The 16,901-nt window shown below is 39.6% G+C and overlaps 1 long non-coding RNA gene across 4 annotated transcripts; it reads left to right on the forward strand.

The window, feature by feature from the left end:
• The first annotated feature begins 12,333 nt into the window (after nucleotides 1–12,333).
• On the forward strand, nucleotides 12,334–15,120 carry LOC106312934. Of its 4 annotated transcripts, none has more exons than XR_001264268.1 (8): nucleotides 12,335–12,619; nucleotides 12,831–13,101; nucleotides 13,200–13,290; nucleotides 13,381–13,504; nucleotides 13,656–14,159; nucleotides 14,258–14,372; nucleotides 14,577–14,648; nucleotides 14,732–15,120. It is a non-coding gene; the product is annotated as an uncharacterized LOC106312934 (long non-coding RNA). The 4 variants fall into 4 exon arrangements; XR_001264266.1 differs by lacking the exon at nucleotides 14,577–14,648 and having other exon boundaries at nucleotides 12,337–12,619; nucleotides 13,656–13,908; nucleotides 14,031–14,159; nucleotides 14,732–14,799; XR_001264267.1 differs by lacking the exon at nucleotides 14,577–14,648 and having other exon boundaries at nucleotides 12,334–12,724; nucleotides 14,732–14,799.
• The last annotated feature ends 1,781 nt before the right edge of the window (nucleotides 15,121–16,901 follow it).

Consider the following 16,901-nt stretch of genomic DNA (forward strand, 5'->3'; position numbering starts at 1 on the left):
ATGTAAGGCGGCATCCCAATGTGCTTCTTGAGACTGTTGCATGAATTGAGTTAAGACATGAACATAGTAAGTTAAGTCTGGTCGTGTAGCTGCAAGATACACTAGTCTACTGACAAAACGTCGATATCGTTCGGGGTCTGAAAGTAGACCAACAGCGAGGTGCTTGTTGGAGGACGTACAGTGATTTGCATAAGTGACATACACGATTATCAGAATCAGCGCAAAATCCAGGTGGTAGTTTTATATATACTTCCTCCTTGAGATCGCCATGAAGAAAAGTGTTGTGGACATCCATCTGATGTACCTCATAGTCTTGTTTCGCAGCAATATCAAGAAATATACGGACTGTTGTCATCTTCGCAACATGGGCAAAATTCTCACCGTAATCGATTCCCTTAACTTGGTTATTTCCAGGAACCACATGTCGTGCTTTGTAACGTTTGAGTGTTCCGTCAGCTTTAATTTTGATCTGAAATACCCACTTACAACCCATAGCAACTTTTCCTGGATGTAGTGCTTGAAGATCCCATGTGTTATTTAATTCCAAAGCTTCAATCTCAAACCGGATAGCTTCGATCCATTCTTTATAAATCATAGCTTCTTTTTAAGATCGTGGCTCAGTAACAAGAGAAAGAGCCGCTGATATACCATGTATTTTACCCACTTTTAGCCATGTTATATAGATGTTTTTAAATACATTATAATTGTTTTGGAGTCCTTTTAGAATGTTTTCAGGTTTTGGAGTGATTATGAGGAAAGTGGTGACTTTGGTGCTTTTTGGAGATAAAATGATAAAGACCCGTAGCTGACCATCGAACAGCCCAGCGGTCGATAATTGAAGACGATAATTGATCAACACACACTCTGTGTTGTCGATCGACAGCGAAGCACGCAGAGGCCAGATTTGGTTCCAGCCAACTTTAATCCCAAGTCCCACAAGAATTACCAGATTAACCCTGACGAGTTTTAACCTAATATTTATGTGCTCTGTCATTGTTCTAGGCAACACACGCTTTCTTACTTTCATACAGAAAAATACTTAGGGTGTTAGGTTTTGAGAGAAGATCCAATAACTCCCTCAGAGATTTGTGATTGGAACTCCAAGTATTTCTACTCTTATCTATTTATGTAGTTTTCTTATTTCTTTGTTATGAATTGCTTAGCTATGTCTGAGAAGTTCTCTTTGTTAGATTTAAGGTTCAGATATTCATGAGGGATTAGCCCAAAATATAGAATTGCTACGTGTTAGGATATCAATCAATTAAATTGTTCTTAATGCATGTGTTCTAAAATAGCTAACTAGGACCTTGTCTATAGATATTAGGGCGCAAACGGAAGCTTGGTTCTCTTTCTGAATTAGTTTACATTGTGCTAGGATTGCTAGAAACAAGCGGAAGCTGATTTAGCTTAGCCTAGTGAACAAGTCAAACCCATATGTAAAGCTTCCTGGAAGGTACGTCGATCGACAACTCAGTAGTTGCCTCGATCGACGGGTTGAAAGGTGTATCGATCGACAATCCATAATTGGTATCGATCGATATCTTAAGACCAACAAGCGACAGCTGAGGTCTTAGATCCAGCAATAGATAGTATAGAAATACGGAAGTTGATAGACTATTCTTTAAGTTTGAGTTCTAGAATATCCAACATACACCTAGTCTCTATATCTCTATAGTCCTGATTGTCTGAATAGAAACCCTAAATCTAACGCCTTTCATATTTGTTTCAAAACCCCAATCAATCAACCGAGAAATTACTTTGCTCACACCCTTGTTATTTACATTTAAACCTACTTGCCTAGCTTAACCACATAACTACTAGATCTTTTGTGTGCCTTAGCTCCCAGTGAATTCGATCCCTAAGTGCTACAACTTGACCTCTTATTTGAGAGAGTACAAATCACTCCTTAGGGTAATTTGAGTGATATCAAATTTGGCGCCGTTGCCGGGGAGCTTCGATCGCCATTAGATCAAATTTAGTTATGTTTAGTCTAGGTTTTTGTTACTTGCAAAAACTGATAAAATAATTTCTTGTCTTTTCAGGTGCATGCCTAGCAGTACTAGAAGCAACGACAAACACTGCTCTTTTTAGATCCTGCACGTTTAGAATGCTCAATCCGCAAAGAAAAACACACCGCATAGATCGACAACAACACTCGTTCATCGACCGACAATCACCTTCCACCGTCGACCGAGACTACTCTTCCGTCGACCGCCCTTACCCACCCGATATCGATCGACATTTCACATCGAACATCGGTCGATACTGAGTCACGAGACATGGTTGCGACTATAGTTCTAATTCAAGAGGCGATAGGAAACATGCATGACCAGGATGGTCATCTGCGTAATGCAGTAGGTCAGAAGATAGATGATCAGGGAGCTGTAATCCCTGATACTGATGCTGATATTGCAGCTGCTCAAGTTGTAGACTAGGCTGCTAGACCGAGGACATTAGCTGATTACAACAGGCCATATGAGTACTACGAGAGTAGCTTTGCCATTCGTCCTCCAGCCATTCAAAGGAAAGAATTTGAGTTGAAGCCTCAGTATTTTACACTCTTAGGACATACACCCTATTGTGGGTTATCACACGAGCATCCTATGGACCATCTGGAGAGGTTCGAAGATCTAGTTTCTGCTATTAAAGCCAATGGAGTCCCTGAGGACTACCTATTTTGCAAGCTCTTCAAGTACTCACTTGCTGAAGAAACTTTGCAGTGGCTCAAGCAGTTACCACCATGACCTCTTACATCCTGGGCCGACATCAAGAATGCATTCCTGCGTAATTTCTTTGATGAGGCACGCGCTGAAGACTTGAGGAGAAAGATTGCTACATTCACACAGGAGCCTACAGAGTCATTCAGAAGCTCATGAATCAGATTCAAGTGATATCAGAGAGACTGTCCACACCATGGATTCAATGAAGTGCAGCTGCTCAGCACTTTCTTCAGAGGCATCATTTTGTCATATCAGATGGCTCTATACTCAGCTAGTGATGGAAACTTCAACACTAAGAATCCAAAAGAGGCTATGAGACTGATTGAGAACTTGGCATCCAGCAACAGCACCAAGAACACTGATTTTGAAAGGAGAAAATCGGCCACTACCCTAAGGAAGGAGCAGATGGACGATGTGAAGGCTAAGCTGGATTGTGTCCACAAGCTTCTCAAGAAGTAGGTTAGCTTTGCAGAGGATGTAGCAGCTGTAGATGTCGACAATGACAAAGATGAAGAAGAGGATGTGAACTTTGTTAGTGGTACATGCTTCCAGAATCAGAGGTCTGGAAATCAGAGTGGATAAAAAAAACTCTTTTGGCAATGGATAGAAGAGTGAATACAACCAGAGTTCACAGTACCATAAACCCTTCAGCAGCAATTACAACAGCAGCAACAAAGCTTATGGAGATTCTTTCTACCAGAATCCACCACCACAAACTAAGGAGAGCAAGATAGAGTTCATGCTCAATCAAGTTCTTGAGGGTCAGTAGGAATTGATGGTGAACTTCAATGGAAAAATAGATGATGCACACAGAGCTAAACTCAAAGTTTGAGTCTTTAAACAACCATGTGAGGAAGTTGGAGACACAAGTAGTTCAGACAGGAGGGACTGTTAAGAGGCAGGAGGCCTTCATCAAGGGTAAAGGAGATGAATCCCTAAAGCACCACGTGAATGCCATCATAGATGATGATTTATGGCAAGTGGTAAAGAAGGAGAAGCTTCGGGAAGGAGACTTCCAAGAGATGAACATCGACCGATGGAGACAGAAGAAAATCGATCGACATCGGATACTCAATATCGATCGACAGAGGAAATTGCATCATGCGCAACAGTACGAATACTAACTAACAAGGAATTTGCAGCTAAGCACCCTCATCCACCCAAACCCTTACGCATTAAGAAGTCGGATATCGATCGACATCTTGAGCCAGGTACCGATCGACGGACAGACTCAACCGACGATCGCCACGACTTAACCAATATCGATTGATGGCCACATCTTACCTACCGAGTGCAGTTACCAAAGATAGATGTAGCACGCCTGAATGCACTCAGATACCCATCTCAACTTTCAGAAACTATTGCAGACAACTTTAGTCAACAACCAGATGATGCACCGGAGTCTATGCAAGAGGAGAACCTTGAGGAGAAGGAAGGAAAAGGTTCCTAAACATCTTAAGAGAGGAGTCAATGAGAAGGAGATGGATAGCTTCAATAAAAGAGTTCTCAGGATACCCTTGGACAAGCCATTTGAGGAAGCCTACTTTACCCACAGGTTGTGAATGTTCTTCAGAGAGACCAAGGAAACTAAACATGACATACATAGGATCTTCAATCAGGTCAGAGAGAAGATGAAGCAGAGGATTACACTGAAGAAGAAGAGTGATCCTGGGAAATTTGCAGTGCCATGTTTGTTGAAGGACATTGAGTTTCCGTGTGCGCTGTGTGACACAGGTTCATCAGTCAGCATACTACCAAGGTAATGATAGACCATCTATGTCTGAAGATAGAGCCTTCAAAATATTCGTCACTTTTGTGGACTATTCTACGAGGAACTCAGGAGGAATCATCAGAAACCTTGAGGTGCATATTGGTAGGTAATGCACTAGTTCCAGTTGAATTTCATGTCATGGACAACAAGCTGAGCATGAATCCATTATATACTCCTTGGGAGAACCTTCATGGCTACTGTAGGAGCAGTCTGCAGCATGCAGATTAATCAGTTGTGTCTAACACTGATAAATCCTGATGTCTAGTATGATCCAGTCAGAATTGTCAAGCCACAGACGTCCAACACTGCAGAATTGTTAATACATGATTCATAGCAGCCTGCTACTGCGAATTTGAAGCTGAATACGAGATAGAGTATGAAGTATAGATCGATAGCTGGACTTACACATCGATCGACAGTGCCATTCAGCCAATGACCGATAACCATCCCAGAGAATGGATCGACAGTAGTTATGCGAATGAGACTTTCTCTTTGCCAGAACACTGCTATCCGAGCTTTCCAGTTAACACCCAACCTCAGACATCGATTGATTACCATTACGGTGACGCGATCAGCAGACAGGGCGGCTATTCTATTGGTAGTTGGGTAGACGATAGCTGACATGAGAGCTTTGCAGTAGACACTGAATTAATTGAGATGCGATCTGATGAGTATGACGAGGACTACCAGTGAGAAAAGATTATTAAGTACCGTGGTCTTACCATGGATGATAGAGGAGTTCTCCATACATCGCTTGCAGATCAGAAGGCAACATCGATCGACAACAACATTAAGCCATCGATCGACGCTCTCACACACCGGATTCCGAGGTACAAGTAAAAGATAATACATATTATGGTTATCTAACTCTAGATGAATTTGGTATTGTCAGGGATCCAGAAGGCTAAGCACGAGCCATGGATGGACACATTCTTAACATATCCAAGGAGGACATTGCTAAAGTCATTTCCATGAATGGGTCCAGAAACTTCTTGGACACGCATAACAGATTTGAGGATCCACCATCGATCGACAAAGCAGATGCACGATCGATCGACGGTCAGTCCAAATACAGACTAAGAGCGCTTAATCAGAACATGAAAAGGAAACCTCATTAGGAGACGCGAAACGAGTATGGTGTAATATAAACCGTGCCAGAACAGGCCACCTACATCAAAGCAGAGGTTGATGAGTTGGTAGCAGATATCAACAGATCTATGAGGACGATAGATGATTATCATTCGAAGAGGCTCGATCAAATCTACTACCCATTCGAAAACAATAACAGCAGGTTGACCACACGCACGGATGAGATGACACAAGACATAGCCATGATTCAGGAACAATATGCAGTCAGCGCATGAACATCAAAATAGATCGCCACTCACGTTCAACAATCGATCAACGCCCGCATCCGAAAATTGATCGACGCTCAACTTGCATCAGTCGAAGATAGGCTACAAACATTCACAAATAGGTTTGATGGTGTATATTACCCACTCTGTGATGACATAGATTCATTGACTACGCACATGAACGCACTGCAGCAAGAGATGGACACAATTCAGAGACAGCTAAATTTTAAAGCAGAACAGTCACCATCGATCGACAGACGCACTCTCTTATCGATCGACAGCGACCGTACATCATTGTGCGGCAACCAGGGGACCGCGAAGTTCTTATAGGATAAGCTTGATGAGATCAATTTCTCTCAAGACTTGTTGAAAGAAGACATCTATCACGAGTTGAAGGACATATCAGAATCAACATATGCCAGACTTAGAATGCACCAGTGCAGCATCAACAACCTTCAGAATAGGATGCATGTCAAGGAGGTTGATAAAGAGATACTGAAAAATCAGTGGACCAGAGGAGATGAGGCCATAAGAAGCTTCATTGGTACATGGTTCCAGATAAGTAAGGAAGATGTAGACACTTGTTTCCCAACAAGTAGTCATCCACATCCGTACTAGCCAAACTCAACCTCCAAAGTCAAGCTAAATGACTTTAACAAAGCGATGAGTGGGAGGTAACCCACTATCAGGTAATTTCTTTTAATTGCAGGTCGTTATAAAAACAAAAAAAAGGACATCGGAGGAAACGATTGCTCAGCCATCGACCGATGAGACCTAGTCGACATCGTTCGACAGAACAACATCAGAAACGATCGATATACACTTCAATGTGTCGATTGACATCAGAGATCAGGTATATCGTTTTCCTTGTTACATGTGGTCTTTATGATTTATGTTCTCACCAAACTCCGACTAGATATACACTGGGACAATGTAATTTAAGTCTGAGGGGGAGGTTTACTGATATTAATTACCTATGAGTTTTATAAATGTTTTCAAAAAGTTTTTATTGAATCAAGAAGGGGAAAATGAACTTTTTCAATTTTCCTTACTTATCTAACCACTCTTTAGCACCATTCTTAGATTTATTGACTGCAAAATATACTATAAATGCTAAAGTGGATCATCCTACCAATAATTCATACTTGCTGAGAATGTTTGAAAGAACCAAGCTGACCTCCAACCTAATTGAACTCAACTTGGCTGTCTTGGGGCTTGGTATACATTGGATCGAATCCTCTTGTAAGTCTGGAAGGTATTAGACTTAGTGTCCCTGGTTTTCCTTCCACCTCTCTTTGGCATCCATATAATTTTTACAAAAGATTGAGATGATTTATTACGGTGTAGAGGGGTAGGAGTGTCTCATGCGACCCCATTATTCTACTATAATAGAATGATCACACATTGTTTGGAAGCTAGAGGTAGATACATTATCGATGACCCCACTATTATCCTACAACTTTGCCCAGTAAAAAAAATCAAATTCAGAGAAGAGAGAAGAGAGAAAGGGAACCAAGAAAGGGTTACATGTAGGTCCAGATACTTGTTTGAGTTGATTCCATGTGTTCAGTGATCGATACTCCTAAGGTAAAGCCTACACCTTTTATTTATATGTATGAAATGAGGTCAGTAGAGGGGTTAGTCAGACATGAATAGTTAAATTGATGGATGAATGGAATTAGTTGCTAAACTAGGATATTGCATATAAAGTACTTCTAAAAGTTAAGATTGATTTGATGTGGTTTGCAATATTTTTGAGGTGAGGATAGTAAGTTCTTAAATTGTGTGAGTCCCTGCTATTTTCAAACCGCTTCCAGAGAGACTGCTCGTTGTTATGCTTGAGGACAAGCAAAAGAGTAAGTCTGGGGTGTTGATATACAATGGATTTTACCCACTTTTAGCCATGGTATATAGGTGTTTTTAAATACATTATTGTTTTTTTGGAGTCTTTTTAGTATGTTTTTAGGTTTTGGAGTGATTTGGAGGAAAGTGGTGATTTTGGTACTTTTTGGAGATAAAATGATAAAGACCCGTAGCTGACCATCGAACAACCCAGTGGTTGATGATTGAAGATGATAATCAATCGACACACACTCTATGTTGTCGATCGATAGCGAAGCGCGCAGAGGTCAGATTTGGTTCTAACCGACTTTAAGCCCAAGTCCCGCAAGAACTACCATATTACCCCTGAGGAGTTTTAACCTAATATTTATGTGCTCCGCCATAGTTCTAGGCAACACATACTTTCTACACTTTCATACTTTCATACAAAAAAATATTTAGAGTCATAGGTTTGGAGAAAAGATCCAAGAACTCCCTCAGAGATTTGTGATTGGAACTCCAAGTTTTTGTACTCTTATCTATTTATGTAATTTTCTAATTTCTTTGTTATTAATTGCTTAGCTATGTCTGAGTAGTTCTCTTTGTTCGATTTAGGGTTCAGATATTCATGAGGTATTAGCCTAAAATATAGAATTGCTAGGTGTTAGGGGATATCAATCAATTAAATTGTTCTTAATGCATGTGTTCTAGAATAGATAACTAGGACCTTGCCTATAGATATTAAGGCGCAAGCGGAAGCTTGGTTCTCTGTCTGAATTAGTTTACATTGTTCTAGGATTGCTAGAAACAATCGGAAGCTGATTTAGTTTAGCCTAGTGAATAAGTCAAACCCGTAGGTAAAGCTTCCTGGAAGGTACGTCGATCGACAATTCAGAAGTTGACAATTCAAAAGTTGCATCGATCGACGGGCTGAAAGGTGTATCGATCGACAATCCATAATTGGTATCGATCGACACTTTCTCAAGACCAACAAGCGACATCTGAGGTTTTAGATCCGGCAATAGATAGTCTAAAAATACGGAAGTTGATCGACTATTATTTAAGTTTGAGTTCTAGAATATCCAACATACACCTAGTCTCTATACCTCTATAGTCCTGATTTTCTGAATAGAAACCCTAAATCTAGCGCCTTTTATCTGTTTCAAAACCCCAATCAATCAACCGAGCAATTACTTTGCTCACACCCTTGTTATTTACATTTAAACCTACTTGCCTAGCTTAACTACATAACTACTAGATCTATTGTGTGCCTTAGCTTCCTGTGAATTCGATCCCTAAGTGCTACAACTCGACCTCTTATTTGAGAGAATACAAATCACTCCCTAGGATAGTTTGAGTGATATCAGCCGCCAAGAAACTGCAATGGGACTTAGAAAAACGAGCAGTAGTGTAGTAGTCAGAGATAGGATAGACCGTACTTGAGAACGTTGACGGAGTTGGTGTTGAGAGAGGAGTGAGAGAGACATATTAACAACAAATTTGGTGAGGCTTGTCAAGGGCTTCTTTGTTCGTTGACCGCGACCAAGTTCAGTTGCAGTGTCAGATGGTTCAGTCGATGATGACGATTCCGTCGGAGGAGTGACTGTATTATTAGCCAAAGCAGGTAACGAAGATGTCAGGTGGTGTCGTAGTTTCAGATATAGTGGCTGTAATATCTTGAGTTGGTACCGATATAAGGTCATCAGTGACAATAATCGATGGTGTAACCGTAGGTAGTGGTTGTGTAGAAACGCCAGGTTTAGGTTGTGTTTCCAAATATGGGAACATGTTTTCTTGAAAGATCACATCCATAGAAGTGAAAAATTCTTCTTTGTCCAAGTCGTATCAGCGCCATCTTTTCTTGCCGTACGGTATCCCAAAAATGCGCATCGTCTACTTCGAGAAGCAAACTTATCACCATTATGGTTCTGGTTATGGGCATAGCATAAGCATCCGAAGACACGAAGTTGATTAAATGCAGGTGGGCGTCCGTAGAGCATCTCGAATGGTGTTTTGTCCGTCAGAAGTTTACAAGGCGTCCGATTGATCAAATATCATGCTGTAAGTGCACATTCGGCCCAAAATTTTATGGGTAAGCTGGCTAAGAAGCGTAATGCTCGTGCTACGTTCAAGATGTGTCTGTGTTTTCGCTCCACGCGTCCATTCTATTGTGGAGTTCCTACACAGGAAATTTCGTGCATGATGCCTTGTTCCCGAAAGAACTTTGTGAGACACATAAATTCAGTGTCGTTATCGCTTCAAAGAGTCTTAACGTTTCGATCAAATTGACGCTTGACGAGGGAAATGAAGTCACACAGCCGGTTAGAAACAGTTGTCTTGTCGGGTAGAAGATAAAGCCAAACTGCTCTAGAGTAATCATCGACGATGGTTAAGAAGTAATGTGATCCACAAGATGCCGTTGTTCTAAAAGGACCCCAAAGATCCCAATGGATGAGTTCAAAATAACAATATGTTTTATTACAACTTTCAGAAAAGATTTTTTTGTTTGCTTTGATCAAAGACAAACGTCACAACTGGATAAGCAAAGCGCAGTACTACTAGATTTAAGTCAAACACCGGGAAGTAAGGTAACGATACGAGGAGATAGATATCCGAGACGTCGAAGCCACAAAACACCTTCATCACTAGTCTCATCGTTGAAAGCAGTCGCAGTCTCAATGCCCCGGAATTGATACAATCCCTCTCCCTCTCGTTCACCAGCTCCAATCAGCTTCCTCATGATGCATTCCTGTAAAACCTGCCAACAAGAGAATGATCAGTAAGTAGCTGTCCGAATGATATTAAATTCGTATACACGTTTTGTAAGTGTATATGTGATGTGAGTCGTATGGTTCCACGTTGATTCGTTAAGACATTCTCTCCTACCGGTAATTTGACCAAGAGCGGGGAGATAAGATGAATGTCTTGAAGAAGATCAAGGCGGCCAGTCATATGGTGAGTAGCGCATGTATTAAGGATCCAAATAGGATCATCTTTCTTACAGCTTAAACGAGTAGTTTCGGAGTTGGATTTCGTAGGATTGATAAGTTTGGCTAATGTTTGCCATTCAGCATCAGAAAACCAGTCAATCCCAGTCTGCCATTATTGGTTAACATCAGATTTGCACCTATATCTATTGTCGGTCGGATTAATAGAGAAGAGTTTGCACGAGGTGTCGTGTTGTAGCCGGCTGATTGGACGTTGTTTTGTCCTCCTTGGTAATTGATACGATACGTGGTATGTTTCCCCACCATTCTGTGAATCCAATAACATGGAAGCAGTTGGACGCCCGGTGTCCTGTTCGGCCACAGTTGGTGCAGGTGACGTTTGCATCTGGATTAAGAGGTCGAAATCGAGAGTTGTCGGTGTTTCGAGTAATTGAGGACGATCAATTGTAGTTAATCGTGTTGTGCTGTGCCAGGGCATGAGCAGCAAAACTTAAAACCGATGGAGATTCGGTTTTCGAATTTTCTTGCATAGTTTTGTTTTGCACGATTTTCTGATGTTATTTGAGCACAAATCTGAGAACAAACAGAGTTATGAATGTCGTCAAGACCGAATAGGAAATCATGAACGCGAATGGTTTCTCGCTCTGTTTCATGAGCAGATACCAAGTTGTACTCACACTTTCCGCAGTCACACATCTTGGTTGATAGACACTCAGCGATAGAATCCTAGATTCTTGTTAAGCGTCCAAAATAGTATTCGACAGAGGATCCTACCTGGCGATAATTTCCACGGGAGGCTCGAAGTTGCTGATATCGAGCGTCACTTTTGAGAGAAAATCGCTTTTTGATATGATCCCATAAGTTTTTAGCAACATCTTTATGAGATATATTAGATCGGAGTTTCGGTTCGATTGTCATCTTGATCCACGTGACAAGGAGGTGATTGTTAGCTGTCCAGTCCTCAAAGCCTGGTGAATCATTGGTTGGTTTCGGTATGGTTCTATCAATGAAGGCAAATTTCTTCCGAGCACTTAATGCTACTCGGAGATTTTGTGCTCATTCATCATAGTTTCGCCTATTGAGTAACGGCTGAGAGGTAACCGCTCCAGGATTAACACTAGCTGATAAATCATAGGGAGAGATCGTTTGTCGAGTAGTCTTTGCAAGAGTTCCTGACATCGTCGTTGAGTCAAGAGATCGAGGGTTGTAGGTTCGTGGTTTCGAGAATCAGGTAGTCGAAAATCGAATTGCAGATTTTGAAGGTCGAAAAAATCAAGTCGGAATATCAGGTTCGTGGCTCTGATACCATGAGAAGATACGTAGTTCGATAAATAGTTTCTTGTGTTGATCATTGACCTCAATGGTCTGTTTATATAAAACTCTATAAGATCTTATTCTTAATGTCGTAAGGACATGTTCCTAAGTCTATCATTAAAAAGACATAAATATATTACAAGTAGATAATAATCATTAAGATATATGAAATATCTATATAATAAAGGAGGCTTTGCTCTCTCCTTAGGATGTCCAGCTCAGCAGGGAAGGAGGGGGCGTTTTTTGCCACGTGGCTTCACCCAAACAAATGCAAATTCGCTTACGTTTGGTGGGCTTCTGCCGAGCTTTCGTTTTCGTTGCGTTAATTGGGTTTTTTTTCTGGTACTTGAACTTATGTGGGCTTAAAGGAAAAAATGAGAAGCCCATACTAATTAGGTTTAATCGCCATCTTCTCTACGACATTCTACGCCTCTCAGCCGCAAGCTCTCTGCAACCTAAGCACACTGACTTGAATACCGTAACGTCTTCAGCCTCATTGATATCTTCTTTATTCCTCGCTTTTACTTGCTTAACCCACCACTCCTACTCTTGAGCATTCAATCACCCTCATCGCATTCCAGAGAAACCGACTGGATCGACGAGTATAAATACTACAACTCTCAACCATGAAAAGCGCAACTACAACAACTTTACAAGGATAGTCTGTCCAGCTAACCCATTACGATGATGGTGAGTTCCTACATCCTCCTTGTTGATTTTAAACTGGCGATGCTCCAACACTGCAGAGGTTCGATTGCTAAGGTTTTGGGGAGGCTAGGAATGTGAAGAAAGGCGGTGAGACTTGACATGCTACTCAGATTGTCAAGTCTTTGTTTTCAATTTATCCTCTCGACGATTGTATCAATTTCTGTTGTCTAATTGATTTACTCTTTTGTAACAGTCAACACCTGTGCAAGGATCCGTGAGTGCAAACCGTCTTCTCAGATTCAGACAGCGTTTCAGCGAACTCTGTGTACACGTTAAGCGGTTTTGATGTAAAGCCCAGTAACAACAATTTCCGGTTATCTCATGCCCCCTCTCCATACGGTTCAATGATGGACCCTCTTTTGAAAAGCTCATAGACTCCGATAAAGTCATACCCACTGAACTTTTCCGGTTCCGACCATACGACGAGTTACGTGCACTGGCAAACACCAACAAACAACTTCCTGGTATGTAACTTGGAGCTGAGTATTTATCTTGAATCTGAGTAATGTTGTTGGATTTTCTGATAGCATGTTTTAACTTATTCACATTTAATCATTTTTAGATATTATTGGCGAGCTAAATGCAATAAGGAGCACCATCAACGACCGTCTTCCTGGTGCAAAATGCATAATGCTTACTTTGCGTCTTGATAGGTATTTTTGTTTTTTGTTTTAATCTGATTTTGTAGTAATAGAAACTGTAATGTATAACCCACGTGACCCTATATCATCGCCACTGTGCAGTGCTGTTAACGTCTGTGTTAGTATGTTTGACTCTTTGGCTATTGCATTCCACGACAAATTTGAGAGCTATGGGTCAGAGCCAAAATTGTGCTTGTCACGAGCATAAATACAAAGATTGTTGGGGGTAAGAGAGTATCCGGTTTTCATTTTTGTTGCATTTACCTATAGCTTTGACAAATTCATGAATGCCACTTCTCTTTACTAAACTTCATGTTTTCTCTGGCCGGCTATACCTGAATGCCACTTCTGGCTCGCATATCTATTTTCACTCTAAGACCGCAGCAGGAAAAGAAGTGTTTGACAGGCATGTCAACTCATTCTAATTATAGCAACGCAACTTTTTCTAACTTCCAAATATTGTAAACATGTTTCCTATCTGTTTTACTGTTTTTCCATGTTCATCCTCCTTCATTGCCAGGTCAGGGAGCAGACCAGCAAGTGTCTTCATCCAAGATGGTTCATGCACAGAAGATTGAGCCACTTACCATTTCTGAGCTTAGCCAATTTATTAACACTGCTGATTCTCAGGTGTAGTGTGGTCTATTTAAATTTAATACACTTTGAGCTTAATCATCTGAGTACGAAGTATTGGAATTTGTCCAACTTCTTCTACACTTGACGGATTATCGATTTCCTCTGCACTGCTAAAGTGACCGGGATCCAGCAAGATGACGGTTGGTGTTATATTGGTTGCTCCGGATATTCAAAGAAACTTGTCCGAGAGACTCTTCCTTCACATGTGTTTCATGTAATGAATCCAATGCTGAGGCCGCACTCAGGTAAGAATTTCGCAACTGTCTACTTTCTGCATATTGAAAGCAATTGTCATATAGTTCCAGTCACTTATTTTGAACTGCTGTCCTTTCTCTGTAAACAGGTACCGAGTGACACTGTCTGTGTCAGACGACACTGATACAACATCTTTCCTTGCTTTTGATATGGAGATGGCTAAACTGACAAACATCCAAGCTTCTGAGGCTGCACAGATTGTGGTATTTTCTAAAGTCAACCACTAACTATTAAGTGGTGCTATTATTTAGATAGATCATAATATATTTAAAATGTTGTTTCCGAGTTTGCAAGGGATAGGTGTTAATGCTCAGGTTGATACTGAGCTGCCTCGGTCCCTTGCTGAGATTGTTGGGAAAACCTACACATTCCAACTTAAACTAAACGATTTCAATTTTTCTTCAAAGCATCAAACATTCACCATTTCCCGCATATTTCCATAGCGAGAGCTTGCACCTATACCAGCCTTTTTCTTACCTGTTAGTTCCGTTTCTTAACGTTAATTTTCTGCATCTACTTTTACTTCCAATATATAATCTCATCTTCGTTACCTTATTAATAGGAAGGTGCAAATGCTCCTGAGGCAGCGCTGCATGAAGTTGTGGTACCAGGAACAGATGAGAAAGATGCCAACACTTGCAATGTGGCAGAGGAGCCATCCACGTCTGATGCTTCAACTGCCGGAGGTCCTGCATCGGCCAAAAAACAAGTTGCTGCTGATAGAAATGCCCGCAAGAAAGCACGTGTGGAATGAGTCCACTACTAGCTCTTAGACAACCACAACTTCTTATCAACTACTGCTTATCTTTTAATTTTCATCAACTTCTTATCGATTACTGCTTTAGTATTTTTACCTTTCGTTTAATTCTATTTTCCTTTTGTTTTAGAACTCCATGTTGTGGTTGTCGATTAAATTATTAATGCAAATTTTTTATGAAGAAAATTTCTCTATTTCTTGCCTTCATAATAACAAATGTCATGAAGCTTCCAAGGCAAAGGTTATAAACAGTGGTATCTTACAGACAAGTGTTTTCTTCCAAAAAAACAGAAATTTACAAAGTGCATACCTTCTTTACCATATTTTGCCACATCCTCTATGGTTTTCAGAGCAATTTTTTGAGAAACATATTGAACATAATTAATAACATAATTATAAGATCAAAAAGTTTATCGCAATTTACATAATCAATTATTATTTGTTCTATTAATTAACATAAGGTCCATATCATTATTACCTCTAAAAATGACATGAACTTATAGCACTATTTCCTGCCTCTAACGTATCATATAGATCAAAATCTAATATAAAACTGAAACAAATATATATTATAAAACATCATTTAGTGTAACATAATATATATTAATTATTATTTATAAAATTATTGACACTATTATATATTACTTTAAAATATAATTTTTATAATTTTGCCGCATTACATTTGATTTTCAGTTGATTTTATTTGGAGGTGAGTGTATTAATTTATTATCGTGAGATAATTAGCTATTGTAATAATATTAAAATATTCTTAGAAATAAAAAAATTAGTTATTTATACTTTAGATTTTCTTCAACTATATCAAATTGAAATATAAATCAAAAAAGAAAAATATAAATGATTATATTTTCCATTTTTTTTTATTTGAAAATTTTGTATTTTCTACCAAAAATCAATGTTAGTGGTTTTCTTCATCTTAAACCCGCAAAAAATTTAATATTACAATTTGATCTTAGAATAAACATATTATATCTATTATTTTGAATATAAATTAAAATTTTAAATGTTTTATAAAATTAAAATTATATTTTAATATAAAATAGTCTTAGTGTAAATTCACCCGCTCGTAGGGCGGGCCAACCCCTAGTATTGAATAATCAAGAAACATATCTCCTAGTTTGCATATTCCGATCTCCATTGGCAGGGGATGGATTATAGATAGATTGGAAGTTCCGGTTTATAAAAAAAAAGAGAAATTACTCAAAATAACTCAAATTATACATATAATGACTAGAATAACTCATAAACTTTTGTATTTACTAGAATAACTCATAAGGCAAACGAAAATACCAAAACAACCATTCCCTTTATTATTCACAAAATTGCCACTGAGAATCTGATATTTATTAATAAAGAAATGTTTAATTATTTCCCAAAAAAAAATCATTTTGCCGTCGAGAGGGTCGTGGGTCGTGTTCTCCAAAGGCGACGAAAGCAAATCAGACCCTTCCTTTTCACTTCTGTCTACGACGACTTCTCCTCTGTCACAGCAGCCTTCCATTTTGTCAACTCCACCGAGCTCGCCGCCATCTCTGTTGTACAAGAGGAACCCTAAATCCGAGATCACTCTGACAAATCCAGATTTAAATCGAAGATAAATGAAAGTGTAAGTCCTGAATCTATGCAATTCTAAGTTATTATCACATGTTCTTAAAAGTATTGTTTGATTCAATGTTAAATTTTGAAAACCCTAATTCCCAACACCTCAACACTTTACTCACATTCTCAGTTTTTTAGCTTTCCTACGGTAAGATTATGGAATGCTTTTTTGTGCGCCAATGCTATATGAAGGGAATAAGAAAAGGTTGTTGTCCAAAAGTTGAATTAAACCTTGTGCAGTTATCTTTCGAGATAACTGAATGTTCACTTGATAAACTCTGACCAGAAGTGACACTTTTTATATTTCATATACAGGTCTTACAAAGAAAAAAGATCTGCATATGCCCCTGAGGCAGGA

Source organism: Brassica oleracea, chromosome C9, assembly GCF_000695525.1.
Source record: "Brassica oleracea var. oleracea cultivar TO1000 chromosome C9, BOL, whole genome shotgun sequence".
NCBI classification, from domain to species: Eukaryota; Viridiplantae; Streptophyta; class Magnoliopsida; order Brassicales; family Brassicaceae; genus Brassica; species Brassica oleracea.